Raw genomic sequence first — 12,873 nt, 5'->3', positions numbered from 1 at the left:
GAGAGAGAGAGAGAGAGAGAGAGAGAGAGAGAGAGAGAGAGAGAGAGAGAGAGAGACTAGGCCTGGCTTGAGCATTTGAAACCCCAAAGCCCAAAACCCAGTGGTTCACTCCCTCCAAGACCACACCTCCTAATCCCTGTCAAGTAGTCCCACTCCCTAATGACCAAGCATTCAAATGTATGTGTCTATGGGGAGTGGGGTGGGGGGTCGTTCCTATTCAAACTGCCACACAGGCACACATGAATCTCAGGATTCAGGGGAGACAGGAGCAGGGCTCAGGAATTGGTGTGCATCTTTAGCTACATAGTGAGTTTGATGCCAGTGTTTAGGACCAGAGAACATGAATCAACTTTACAGTACGTTTCTTGTTTTTAAATTATCTTAATAACTTGGGACAGTAAAGAGAATCTCCAGTTGCCTCCTGTGCTCTCAGGCTTGTCACAAACATGTTGTGTTTCTTCATGAAACACTCACCCTGGACTTGTGTGGGGATTGCCCAGAGGTGTCGAAACCTCTAGTTGATCTTGAGATTATTATGAACCCTTTAAGTCTGGGTCTCAGGGTCAGAGAGATTAAAACTCTGTAAGATTTTAACTGGAAAAAAAAACCAGACAGAAATATAAAAGTAAACATGAGGTGTAGCCTTGGATTGGATCTTAAAATAGAGAGAAATTTGGCCTATGAGATGACCCAGGAAGTCACATGCCACCATGTCTGACAATCTGAGTTTGATCCCAATGACTCCCACCCCCTAACACACACACACACACACACACACACACACACACACACACACACACACACACTAAATAGATAGATAGATAGATAGATAGATAGATAGATAGATAGATAGATAGATAGATAGACAGACAGATGTTAAAATTAAAAGAACTTTCTTGAACAAACTTTTATAGGGTCCATAGATTATATAATAGAATTGTATGAGTGTTTATTTTCTGACATCATAAGTAAACCATGTTTACTAAGAAAATATCCTTATTTTCTGAAATATATAGTGGGAGACTGAACAATTAAGGGGTACTGTACCTGTAATTGACTCTCTAATTATTAAGGAAAAATGTGCACATGAAACTTAGCCCTGGCCTATGGTCCAAGTTAGAATAAGTGCAGAAGCCCAGGACACCCAGAGCAAGACAAAGCAAATAGGTGGTCCCCTTGCACGCTGTTGCCTGCTCTGGGAAGAATGTTATTTCCCAAGCCTCTAGAAAGCTATGCAGCTTGGCTGAGGACAGATCTTGAACTTTTCACAAAACTGAGCTGAGCTCTGAGCTTCAGCCTGTGTCTGGACACTGTATGCCTGAAGCACAGAGAGACAACAGATGTGTGTGGTTTTACTCCACAAATGTGTGCTAACTGTTATCCTGCTGTGGAACGCAGACCATTTAAGAGGATAAAATAAGAAATAGATCATGTAGTGGACAGATGATTCTAAGCAAATGCTGAGGACCTAAGACAATGTACAGAACACAGCACACAGGACTTACAAAAACTACACGTAAAATGCTAACAAAAGTTAAGTTTCAAACAAAAGATACTCAGGGTGAAGAGTTGGATGGGGAGCCTGTGTGTTGCATGGGGAGTGGCCAGCGATGCTAAATAAGTTACGTCCAATCAAGAGTGCACATAAAATGCAAGGGCAGCAACTGGAGGTTACAGATAGAACACACTGCAGCTACATAGGTGACTCTAATTCTCTTTTGCATATATTTAATTCTCTAGTCAGTTGAATTTACACGCTAGCCTCTTTGTTATAGTAGCTCGTTGTTGTTCCATTCTGTTTCTTTCATTTTTGTTTGTTTGTCTAATATATTCACCATGGAAGTTCTTGGAGTATGTTCATTTACTACTGTATTGTGATGTTGAAATAATAATACTTCAATTTCTCCTGCTATAACAAAATGCCATAGACTGGGTTGCTTGAATAACAAATGTTTCTTTCACACATCCTCAGGCTGGAAGGTGTTTGCTTTGTTTTGTTTTGCTAATTGTTACATTTGTATGCATGAGTGTGTGTGTGTGTTATATGTGTGCTTGTGATGTGTGTTTATCTGTTGTGTGTGTATGGTGTATGTGCTGTGTGTATATGTGGTCTGAGTGTGTGTGTGGTGTGTTTGTGTATGATGTATGTATGCAGTATGTGTATGTGTGGTATGTGTGTGCATGTGTGTGTATGTAGTATGTGTGTGTGGTGTGTATGCATGTCTGTGTGTGCTATGTGTGTATGTGGTGTAAGTGTGTGTGTGTGTGTGTATATGGTGTGTGTCTGTGGTGTGTGTGTGTGTATGTGGTATATGTGTGTATTATGTATGAGTGTATGTGGTGTATGTGTGTATGTGGTGTAAGTGTGTGTGTGTGTGTGTGTGTATATGGTGTGTGTCTGTGGTGTGTGTGTGTGTATGTGGTATATGTGTGTGTTATGTATGAGTGTATGTGGTGTATGTGTGTATGTGGTGTTTGTGTGTGTTGTATGTGTGGTGTATGTGTGTATGTGTTGTGTGTGTATAAGGTGTGTATATGTGGTGTGAGTGTATGTGTGGTGTGTGTGGTGTGTGTGTGTCTGTGTGTGATATGTATGTGTAGTATATATGTATGTATGGTTTGTGGTGTACGTTTGTATGTGGTGTTTGTATGTGTTGTGTGTGTGTGTTGTGCATATGTGGAGGGTTGGCATCAGATTTCTTACTCTGAGCCATCTCACATGTCCTGTGGTTCTGGGTGAATGTTGTCTTTCTGATTCCATATGGTTTTTTTTCTTGTATCACCCAGTAGGTACAAATCAAGACAGCTCAGTGTTTGCAAGGGTTTCACTCCACAATGTAGTTATCTCCCAAGGCCCCTCTGGGAAATCAAAATCACACTAGAGCTATGTCTTACAGCATGGCAAAAATTGTTATGTTTACACTCAGTTTTTAATATGTGTTTCTATATGTTCCTTTTTTTAAAAAAATCACTTGTTTTCTTCAAGTGTCTTTTCATTCATAAAAAGCCCTATATCCTTCTTTTCATGTTTTTTAATCTCCTTAAAAATGTCTGTTCTATATGGTCAGGTGGTTCTGACTCTTCAGACTCAGGGTGACAGGTTCTTTGACTTTTCAGATGACTTGGAGTGACAGGTTCTCTGACTCTTCAGACTTGGAGTGACTGACAGGTTCTTTTTGCTATGACAGTTTTGTGCCTTTGGATTAACTACTCACCATACACTTTTCTAACGCAGATACTGGATAGTCTTTTGTTTTGCTATCTTTTTGGTTGTTGTTGAGATAAGGTCTTATATACAGTCAACTTATAGCAATCCTCCTGCTTCAAGAACCAGAGGGCTGGGATCGAGGCCCGAGTCATCGTGCCCACTAAGCATGTCAATCTCTCCTCCTGCTGCTGTCTGTCCCTGAGCCTCAGTTTCGTGGACATGGGCTCAAATAGCAACACTGCTGTTGTCCACTCTTAACTCTAGCACCTGTTAGGGGGGTTCTTTCAACTGTTTTTCTTGGCTAAATTACTAAATTCTTTAAGTCAGTGTTTCTATGAATCTGTGTATCAAAACTTTAAGAATGCTGTTTATTAGTAAATTTTAAACATGCACTGCTCCCTAGCAATCTCAGGAAACATTTAAGTACCATCTGGAAAACCTAGTCTTTATTCATGGATGTTCTAACTACTGGCCTCCTTCTAAATCCAACACAACAGTGTATTCATCCTAGTCCAGCAGGGCTATGGTGCCTGGCAGTGTGAGCTGCAGGGAAGGGTGGAGAGGGTGAACAGGACTGCAGGGTGAGGTGGAGCTCAGCATAGGAACTGACTGCCACGTAGTCTGCATTGAGTATGTCAAGAGGTTACCTCTACACCTTTGAGTTTCAATATCTGAGATATTTTCCAAGACGCCTCCATAGAGTGCCCCGGGTGAGCTGGTAAGAGGAACTATCAGAGCCTATCAGAATCATTGTGTAACAGTGTGCAAGTTCATGCACTACTCTCAGACTACAAAATCATAATCCTGAAATGATACTAAAGAACAAGACTGCCAGTGACCAGTGGCAGGGCTTTCTATATGGGAGAAGCCCAATACTTCAAGGAAAGGGGACACACAGCTGTAATGTCATGGCAAAGGCACTCACTAAAAATCTGGGATCATTGATCTGAAATTACAGTAACATTCTGAGAGATGTTTCAGGTTCCCTTTGAGCCTAAAACAGGCCCTGGAGGTGAAGTCTTCTGCTTGGGCTCTCAAATACACTTCAAATCTTTGTTGAAGCCTGCACATTTCAGGTTCGGAGCTTTGCCAAGGAGCTTGAAAACTTAGGACTGAAACCATAGGAAGACCCAAGGCACAGCAGGAAACGTTCTCCTAAGCAGAATTCATGTTCCCCAAACCTGCAGGAATCTGTTTTCCTTTCCAGAAGGATTGGGAAATGACCTGGCTTGGTAGCAGAACTGGCCGTTATCATCAGTTTTCCCCCAGCTTGGGCCTTGAGGGGAAGCTGAAGGGTAACAGGATATCTTTCTTACACTTTCAGAAATAACTGATCTCCCTGGCCACTCTGCCAAGATTCAGATCCCAGCCTCAGTCTAAGTTGACACATTGCTTAATCTCTGCCTGTTCTCATCAGAAAAATGTGGACAATATGACCAACGGAGTGGACTCAGAATAAAAGAACCAAACTACAATTGCTACTATTATTTTGCTATAGCTTTTTGGGTTCCTCTCTGTGTTCTGGGGGGACTTTACAATTGTATCCCATCTGGAAAATTGGTTATAATGAAAAGTTACTTTGTGACAGAATTTTTTACTTAATGTATTTATTGAGCACTTAAAGTTGCACCAGGCAATTTATTGTTACTACATTTCTTTCTTAAATATACCTCAAAAAGCAAGTTCTTTCCCCTTTGTTTTATAGGCAATGAAAACGGGGTTCTGAAACCTTAAACAATTTAGCTGTAAGTGCACAGTTGGCAAATTGCTTTACAGGGCCCACATTTACCCACCATTTCTGCTAATAAAAGCACAATAGACCCTGAGTATGAGTTGGCCCCAGCCATTTCTACCAGCATGAATATGATGATATTGCTGGCCGTTGGACATAATGCTGGAAAGAAGCCTCCTCACATAGTTCACAGACAGGAGGCATCTTTCCTCTCCCGCTATGATTTTGTACATTGTTGCAAAAAGGAGCTGGGCCGATCTAAGTGCCTTTATTAGTAACATCTTGTGTTAAGAGTTCCTTATCTGAGAAACAGAAGTGTGTGTGTGTGTGTGTGTGTGTGTGTGTGTGTGTGTATCTTCCCTTGCCATGATAATTTGGAGAATGAAATTTAAAATAAAAATAAATGCAAAAAAAATGTATCTTTAAAAGAGCAAAAAGAGAAGAAAAGGGAGCAAGGCATGGCCAGCTGTGCATGTGCTCTGACTCCGGTGACCAAGACAGAGGTGAGAGAGACACAAAGAAAGAATAAAAGTGCCAAGAGACATGGCAGCCCAGAAGGACAATGTTTCCCACAGAGAAAGTTACTTATCATCCCTAATAACAAATTTTATAAACCATTTGTATCTCTGTAAGTTTTCACATGAAGATTAAATAAAGATACTGAGTACATTTAGAGAAAAATAAAAAGAAATCTAGAAAAGATGTGTGTAGATACAAGAGTCAGAACCATTTTCAGCATCAGCAGATGTTCAGAGACACCACATATGCAAGACTTGGTAAAATCCATAAAACAGAAGAGGGAAAGACACCTTCAAAAACAGAAACCCACTATCCTCCCAATGATGGCAAGCATTGAACCAGAATGTAGAGCCTTCCTATTATAATTACCAACACTTGCTTCCTGTCTGCTGATTCTAAGGTGGCTTAGGCTTATGCAATAAAGTGTGAAGGAAAGCTGAAGATAGGGCTTCCTGTGCAGGAGAGACGTGCCTGGAATTTTCAGGAGTAGTATCAAGTCTGGAGAACTCTACACAGATGGGTCGTGGTCCCGGGTAAGAAGCCCACAAGAAGCAGAGCTCAGAGGAACTTAGATAGAAAGCCCTCGAGGAAAGGGGTAGGGTGGCCTCCCCACTTCTGCACATACTGAAAGCTAAAATTGTCCACTTCTCAGATCTACAAAACCTGTCCAGCCAACACTCACAAACCTGATGAGTCCACACTTGTATCACAAGTATCACATACAACCCAGGCACTCATCCTGCCAAAGGTCCTGTGTTCAGGAAAGTGACATGTACAGAAGGCCAGCATGGATCACAATAGAGTCCAGGAAGTACCGTATCCTCTTTAGGCTGGAAAACATGTAATCAATAGTATCGGAACCGATTGGTGACGGCTTTCTCTCCCGGTTTTTAATGACTTGCTTGTTGGGGCTTTGAGCCCTTTAGAGGTTTATTGCTAAAAACACAGGACAGAGTCCACAGTCCAAACCAGAACTTGCCTGCCTGTTTTAGGGTCACAATGTCACCCTGAGACTTCTGATAGGTGAAGCTGATAGATTAGAAAGCACAGCACAAAACCTAAGTTTCTAATGGTTGTTCCTTATTAACCTAAACGCTACTTTCTTGATTATCCTTATATCTTGCACTGAAAAGGGTGTGTGTGTGTGTGTGTGTGTGCGTGTGTGAGCACAGAGTTCTTTATAGCAGTAAACTACATACTCTCCCCCAACACCTTCAACATATCGCAGTTTCAAGTTCCATATGTGCGTGTGTGTGTGTGTGTGTGTGTGTGTGTGTGTGATTTTGCATAGTATTGCAAGTACAGAGAACATCTTCATCTCTGGGTCATCTACAATACTCACCCTCTCCTCTGGTGCTCAAGCAACCTGTGTCCAGATCTCACTGGAGTTTATAGATGGTAGATACCATTGACTGATGGGGACCCACAGTCACCCCAGGCCAACATTAAAGTTAGTTTTTCAATACCGAAGGACACATCTCACCCATTCAAGGAGGCCACCTCCTTTCTCTGAAATGTCCTAACCACTAAACACCCCTGTGATTATTAGTGGCCCAGGACCCATTGGTTCTCAGGATGCATTATGCAATTTATCCAAATTAAAGTAGCTGCCCTCATTCAAATAGATCCCTCAAGTCCAGAGCTTGTCGGAGTAACGAAAATATCAATTCCACATTCTTATAAATACTCAGAGTCTCATATTTTCTTCCACAGTTCATCTTATTAACGTCAGTCTCCAAAATTTATTGACCATGTAAAAATATTTTAGCATGGAAAGCGGAGAAAATGAGTGAGGATAAATCACACAGGGTTCCCGCGCAGGCCACAGTGCTGCTCAGAGGCCTGGTTTCTAATTTTGCATCCAAGTGCCAGTGGAGACAAATTGGTCAGCAGTCCATCCCGGGAGTAATTCAAGAGCTCACTCGCACACTCCAAGGACGTCCCAGGGTTGCCAAAGGCAGCCAACACGTACTCGGTGACCTCAAGAAAATACAATACTTCAGAAAGGCTTCAGACCCTAAAATTCATCATCTAACTTCCTCTATCTTCTTTCCACGGGGTAGAAACATCTGTCAACACATGGGCCTCTGGCCTATTATTCTTCCTAATGTGGTTATTGAGGTTGACTCTCTCTACCCTGAAAGAGGAAAGTTATTCAGAAACATATGCAGGCCCCATGGGGTAGCACAAAATATGCCAGGGTTAAAGTCATCACTTGTCCCCACCCCGACCCCCATGAATCTACCTAGAGGGAAAACAATGGATTGTTTAAAGCAACATGACTTTTTCCCATAATCCTATATATTAGGAATTAACATTGTAAAAGCTCACTTTATTTATTTATTTCGTCCACAGAACAACATATGTTACGCTTCTATTTGAAAGCAATCTAAGAAAGGGGCCTGCATGTGACTGCAATCGGCTGGGAGTTCACGTTTCCCCCCTAGACAAAATTGTGAGCAAAACACATGTTTTTCCATCTTAACTAGAAGATGGAAAAGCGTGCATTATTTCTGAGGCTTTAGTGGCATGCCATTTAAAACCAATGCAGATTTCTTCATGCGCATTTTCAGAGATGTCAATGCTGATACACCCTCCAGCTCTGATGGCCTCAGCCCCCCAGCACCTGGAGAGGTTGTACTCATGAAAATATTTTGCCCCACAGCTTTTCAATCTTCTCCCAAGTATTCTAATTCTTTCTGACTAGTGATAAGTGAGGAACAGAATTTTCTATCTTTGCTTCCCATTGTATGGGTGAGGTTCTGGTCTAAGGTCTTTATTCAATTCAATGTCTATGTGTGGGTACATTCATGTTCAAACCACAAGGACTAGAGGTCGGTGTCAGATCCCCCGTAGTTGGCGTTACAGGTGATTGTGAGCCACCTGACATGAGTGCTGGGAACCACATGGTCCTCTGTGGGAACAGCACGTCTTCTTGTCCATCATTTATGCTGCCTCACACAGCATTTTTTTCTTTTTGTATAATTACTCTTGATCTTGGCAGACCATAAAGTAGTTTCTTTACTCACTGCCATACCACAGTGGTTTCTCTTATCAAAATCCAGAAGGAAAAAGAACCCAGCCAGCCATTGACATTTACAGGGGACAGAGATCAACCTGCCGTAAGCTAACAACGTTGGGTGCAGGCTCTACTTAACCACAAATAAATCACGAGAGACCATAGTTCTCATTTTTTCCCCCTTGTCTTTTAGGAGGGAAAAATACAGCATTTCTAAAAATTCCGTTTCAAGAAAAGGTGGGTGGGGGATTGTGGGCTGTGTTGTACACATTGGAGAGTCAGGTTACCAGGAAGCCAATCAGACCCTGATTAGAAATGGGAAAGAAAGGACATGGCCCACGAGGAATCCGCCTGAGGAGTGGCAGGATGCCAGCGATGCATTTGTGCAGAGAGTCATTCCTCAGTACGTGAGGAAGGGTCCTGTAAGCTGGCTGCAGGCACCCAAAGATGCACACAGAGATCTGTCTTTCCATCTGTCATATCCATGACTGACTTTTAAGGAGATGCTCAGAAGAACAACCATCCACTGAGCTAAGAAAATAAGTGACTTGAGGCAGGGCACCTTATGCTGAGCTTCTTACAAAGTCCTAACTCTCAAAACCAAAAGCAAAGTGTTCTCTGTAGTACACCATTGGAACAGGTCTGCCTTTATTCAGCTCTCTCGAATTATCATCTATCATGCCGTGTGCAAATGGCAGAAATAATCCTTCACAATGACACAACTTACACACACACAGAGGGAGACAGTGGGGGAAGGGTTGGTAAGTATTGTCTCTGAGCTATAGTCCCATGAGTCAAGGCTCCCTATGTGAAATTTGCTGCTGTCTCTTAGCCCTCAGTTTGAGATTAGAGGGCCACAGTGAGCTTAGTTTCAACTGCAAATGAGTATAGTACACCACACAAAATAGGAAAACAAACAAAACTCCCTCTCAACTCTCTTATAGTGACAGGGGATGCAGAGAATAAGCATCATGAGTAAACAGAGGAGAGCTAGTTCTGTAGCCACCTGGGGAAGCTCAGCCATTACCGTCTGGTTGGGAGTTTCAGAGCACAAAGTAAAGGTGGGGGCGAGCTAGTGTGTCAAGTCATAAGATCAGTGCTCGTCCTTCAAGTATTCCCACTTGAAAAAGTATCTCTCTACCCATTCCTAAAATAGCTCCTCTCAACTTGAAAATTCACAAGGCTGAAGAGATGGGTGTGGTGGCACTCATCTCTAATCCTACTGTCCCCATGGTGAGATGGGAAGCTGAACTCGGAGAATCCCAAAAAGTTGAGCTGTGTCAGCGAGTCCAGCATGGAGAGTGTGAAGCCAGGGCTTCCTTCCGTCCTAAACATGGTAGAGAGGTGAGGTTGTTCTCTGACCTCCACACACGCACTATGACAAATATGTATATATACATGTGAGTTTGCACGCACGCACACACGCACACACAAAACGTAATAAAAAGAAAAAATGGGCTGTTGATGGATATTAACATAAATTAAAAGGAGAGCAAGAAGCTGGGAAGGGTGAGGGAGTACAGGGTGAATCTAGGAGTCAGGGACTGGAAGGGTTGGTGAATACAGTCATAATACTTTGTATGCATATATGAAATTCTTTAAAAATTAATAAAAGTATAGTATTTTACAACGAAAAATGAAAACAGAAAATGTGTAACAACCAAAGATGGAATAAATGTTTCATATCTTTGCTTAGAATGAATGACACATGGTTTACCTACAGATGACATTAAATATTAATAATCACACTTGAATGAAAACATCACAGCACATAGTGTGTCTACCCATAGGTTCCTCACTAGCACTCAGTGGGACTTCCAGCCCAGGATGATGGGGTTTCTAGGTTGGTGCCCCGGGAAGTCTGATATAATATGTGGATTCCCTTCCTGTTCTTTGCAGAGTCTGGCGTCATAGCTGAGGTCACATGTCTTTGGCAGTGTACTCTGTTTATCCTTCCATATCGGTAAACTCAACAAAAATGGAGAGCCAGTTTCTATGTCCATAGTTACTCTAAGTGTAATCTTTCATAAATTATCCCATAGAGAGATCACTGAATGTACAGTGAGTGCTCTTTGCCATCTGTTACTAATTGCTGTCACCAGCTGCTGTTCATGAACAGTCCAAACTGTAGGAATTGATGGTGCAGTGTCATTCCCCAAGTCTATGATTTGAGGTGCATCCTTCTGTCTGAAGATGCTATCGTCCCCAACACAACCACAATGTCATTTCCCCCGAGTCATCAGTAGCTATATAGTTAATCACCACTGAACTCCAAGCTTAAAGAACATGGACCCCCACTTGTGACAAGTCACCCACAGATAAGAACTTGCTGTTTGTTTCTTTGTCCTTCTAGTGACATTTAGAGACTGAATCAGTGTCTGACCTGATACTAAGATGATCTTGAAGATGATACTAGAATGGAGCCGAATTTGACCTGTAAGTCCCTACTATGGACACAATTGGCTTGGTGTTACTGAGTTCGTGGAGCTCTCTTGGGTAGTATTTATCCGATAGCTATCAAAAAAGAGTCCAAAAGCTTGTGTCTCAAGTGCAGGGTAGCCTTAGAACCCAGGTGAGGGGTAGGCTTGACTCCAGCGGCAAGAGCAGCGACCCTGTCCTGCTAAAAGCAGCAGCAGGGAAGAGGAATCAGAGATGACAAGAGCTCACTGAGATGCTGACAGGTGCTGTACCTGGGAGCTTCAGCACTGGACATTGCCAGCAGGTTCTGATAGCAGTGGTCAAGGCTCCAGAACACGAGGCAGCCAGGAGAGGGCAGAATGGAGAAGACTTGGGGACTGTGGCAGAGATCATCACTTTTACCAGTGGAGGAAGATGGCAGGGGTGGTAGCTGGGGAAGAGTAGAGCTGGGGATAAAAATCAGTCTAGAAGACTTCTATCCACACTGCCACTAGACTTGCCATGAGCTGTGGAAGGAAGGATACCTGGGCAATGGCCACTCAGTTGCCTGTTTCACGTATAGCTCTTAGGTAGACAGACACCAGCTTTATGGTAAGGAAACCACAAGGTTCAGAGTGCCTGAGAATGCTCTGTTTTTGACTTGGTGCTTGAGCAACAGCTGGGAGAGAAAGAGCAGCCGTAAAGTGCTTTCCCCCAGTGAGAAACGCCATGCCTGGTGATCAGCATGGAACCCTGTGGATTTATGAAACTCATCTTCTGGAGGGCAGAGATGGAATCTTAGGGCCATTTAAGAAGTTTGTCCAAAGGCACAGGTATATGACACAACTAGGACCTGAGGGCATGTGCAAAAAGAGCACACAAAGTGACACAGCTGGGATGTGAATAAAGACCCCACCCCACCCATTGTTTTCCACAACACACAATGAAACACACAATGGTCCTGGAGGCCCAAAACAAACAATGATGACCAGGACCACCGCTTATTCCCAGCTCAAGCCCTGTCCACTGCACAGGCAAGCAGATGCTGAGAAAAGTTTCCATCATTAGAGCTCAGAAACCACCCTTTCCTGGAACCCAAAGTCAGCATCCAAGGAGAGTAGCCAGGTGTGAAGAGGACAGATAAAGGCTGAATGAAAGAGGATGAGGATTTAGCCCAGGAAGTGAGCCTGCTGTGTAAGGGATTCTGGCTGAAGCTGTGGCTGTGGTGCCGGGAGATTCATGTTCTTCACACTTAAAATAAAAAATAGAAATAACCAGATTGCACAGGACTCTTCCAGCTCTCAGGGTTTACAACCCAACTCTCTCAGTCCCTAATGTGATTTCCCCTGTTAACTCGTGCAGAGACCAGGTGAGGTATGCGTTGCAGGGCGTGTAGTGACTGTGTCTCTCGAGCACTAGGAACCACACGGTGATATTGGTTACTGCAGCTCCATGGGGAAATCAGGCTCTTTCTGAAAGCATATCAAATATTTCCAAAAGAGAGCCAGTCTCCCAAAAAAAGCTAGCTTTGCACAAGAAGAGAAAGTCAAGAGGGAGCCCCTGGTGCCCCTCACAAATGTCAAAAATGGAGATCATTTGGAAGAATCCTAAGAATGAGTGGATGGCGAAGTTCACTACTTATTTCATAAGTAATTTTTTCACATTTCAATATTCATTTCATTTTAAGTGATATTAATTACAGCATTTGAAGGGAGATCTAATTCTACACAAATAGAGAAGTTTATAATATACCCATGAAACTACTAAGAAAAATAGACTGGTGAGGATATAACAGAAGTCAGCTTAGATTCCTAGTGCTGTCATGGTGAGACCAGCGTCAACTGCCCAGCTCAGAGCTGGAGATCCGAGAGGCTACTTCATACTCTGGTGCAGTGGCCAAGAAAAGGGAAAGAAAGAAAGAAAGAAAGAAAGAAAGAAAGAAAGAAAGAAAGAAAGAAAGAAAGAAAGAAAGAAAGAAAGAAAGAAAGAAAGGAAGGA

Source organism: Mus caroli, chromosome 3 (genome assembly GCF_900094665.2).
Source record: "Mus caroli chromosome 3, CAROLI_EIJ_v1.1, whole genome shotgun sequence".
NCBI classification, from domain to species: Eukaryota; Metazoa; Chordata; class Mammalia; order Rodentia; family Muridae; genus Mus; species Mus caroli.
Note: the sequence above shows the minus strand (reverse complement) of the source record.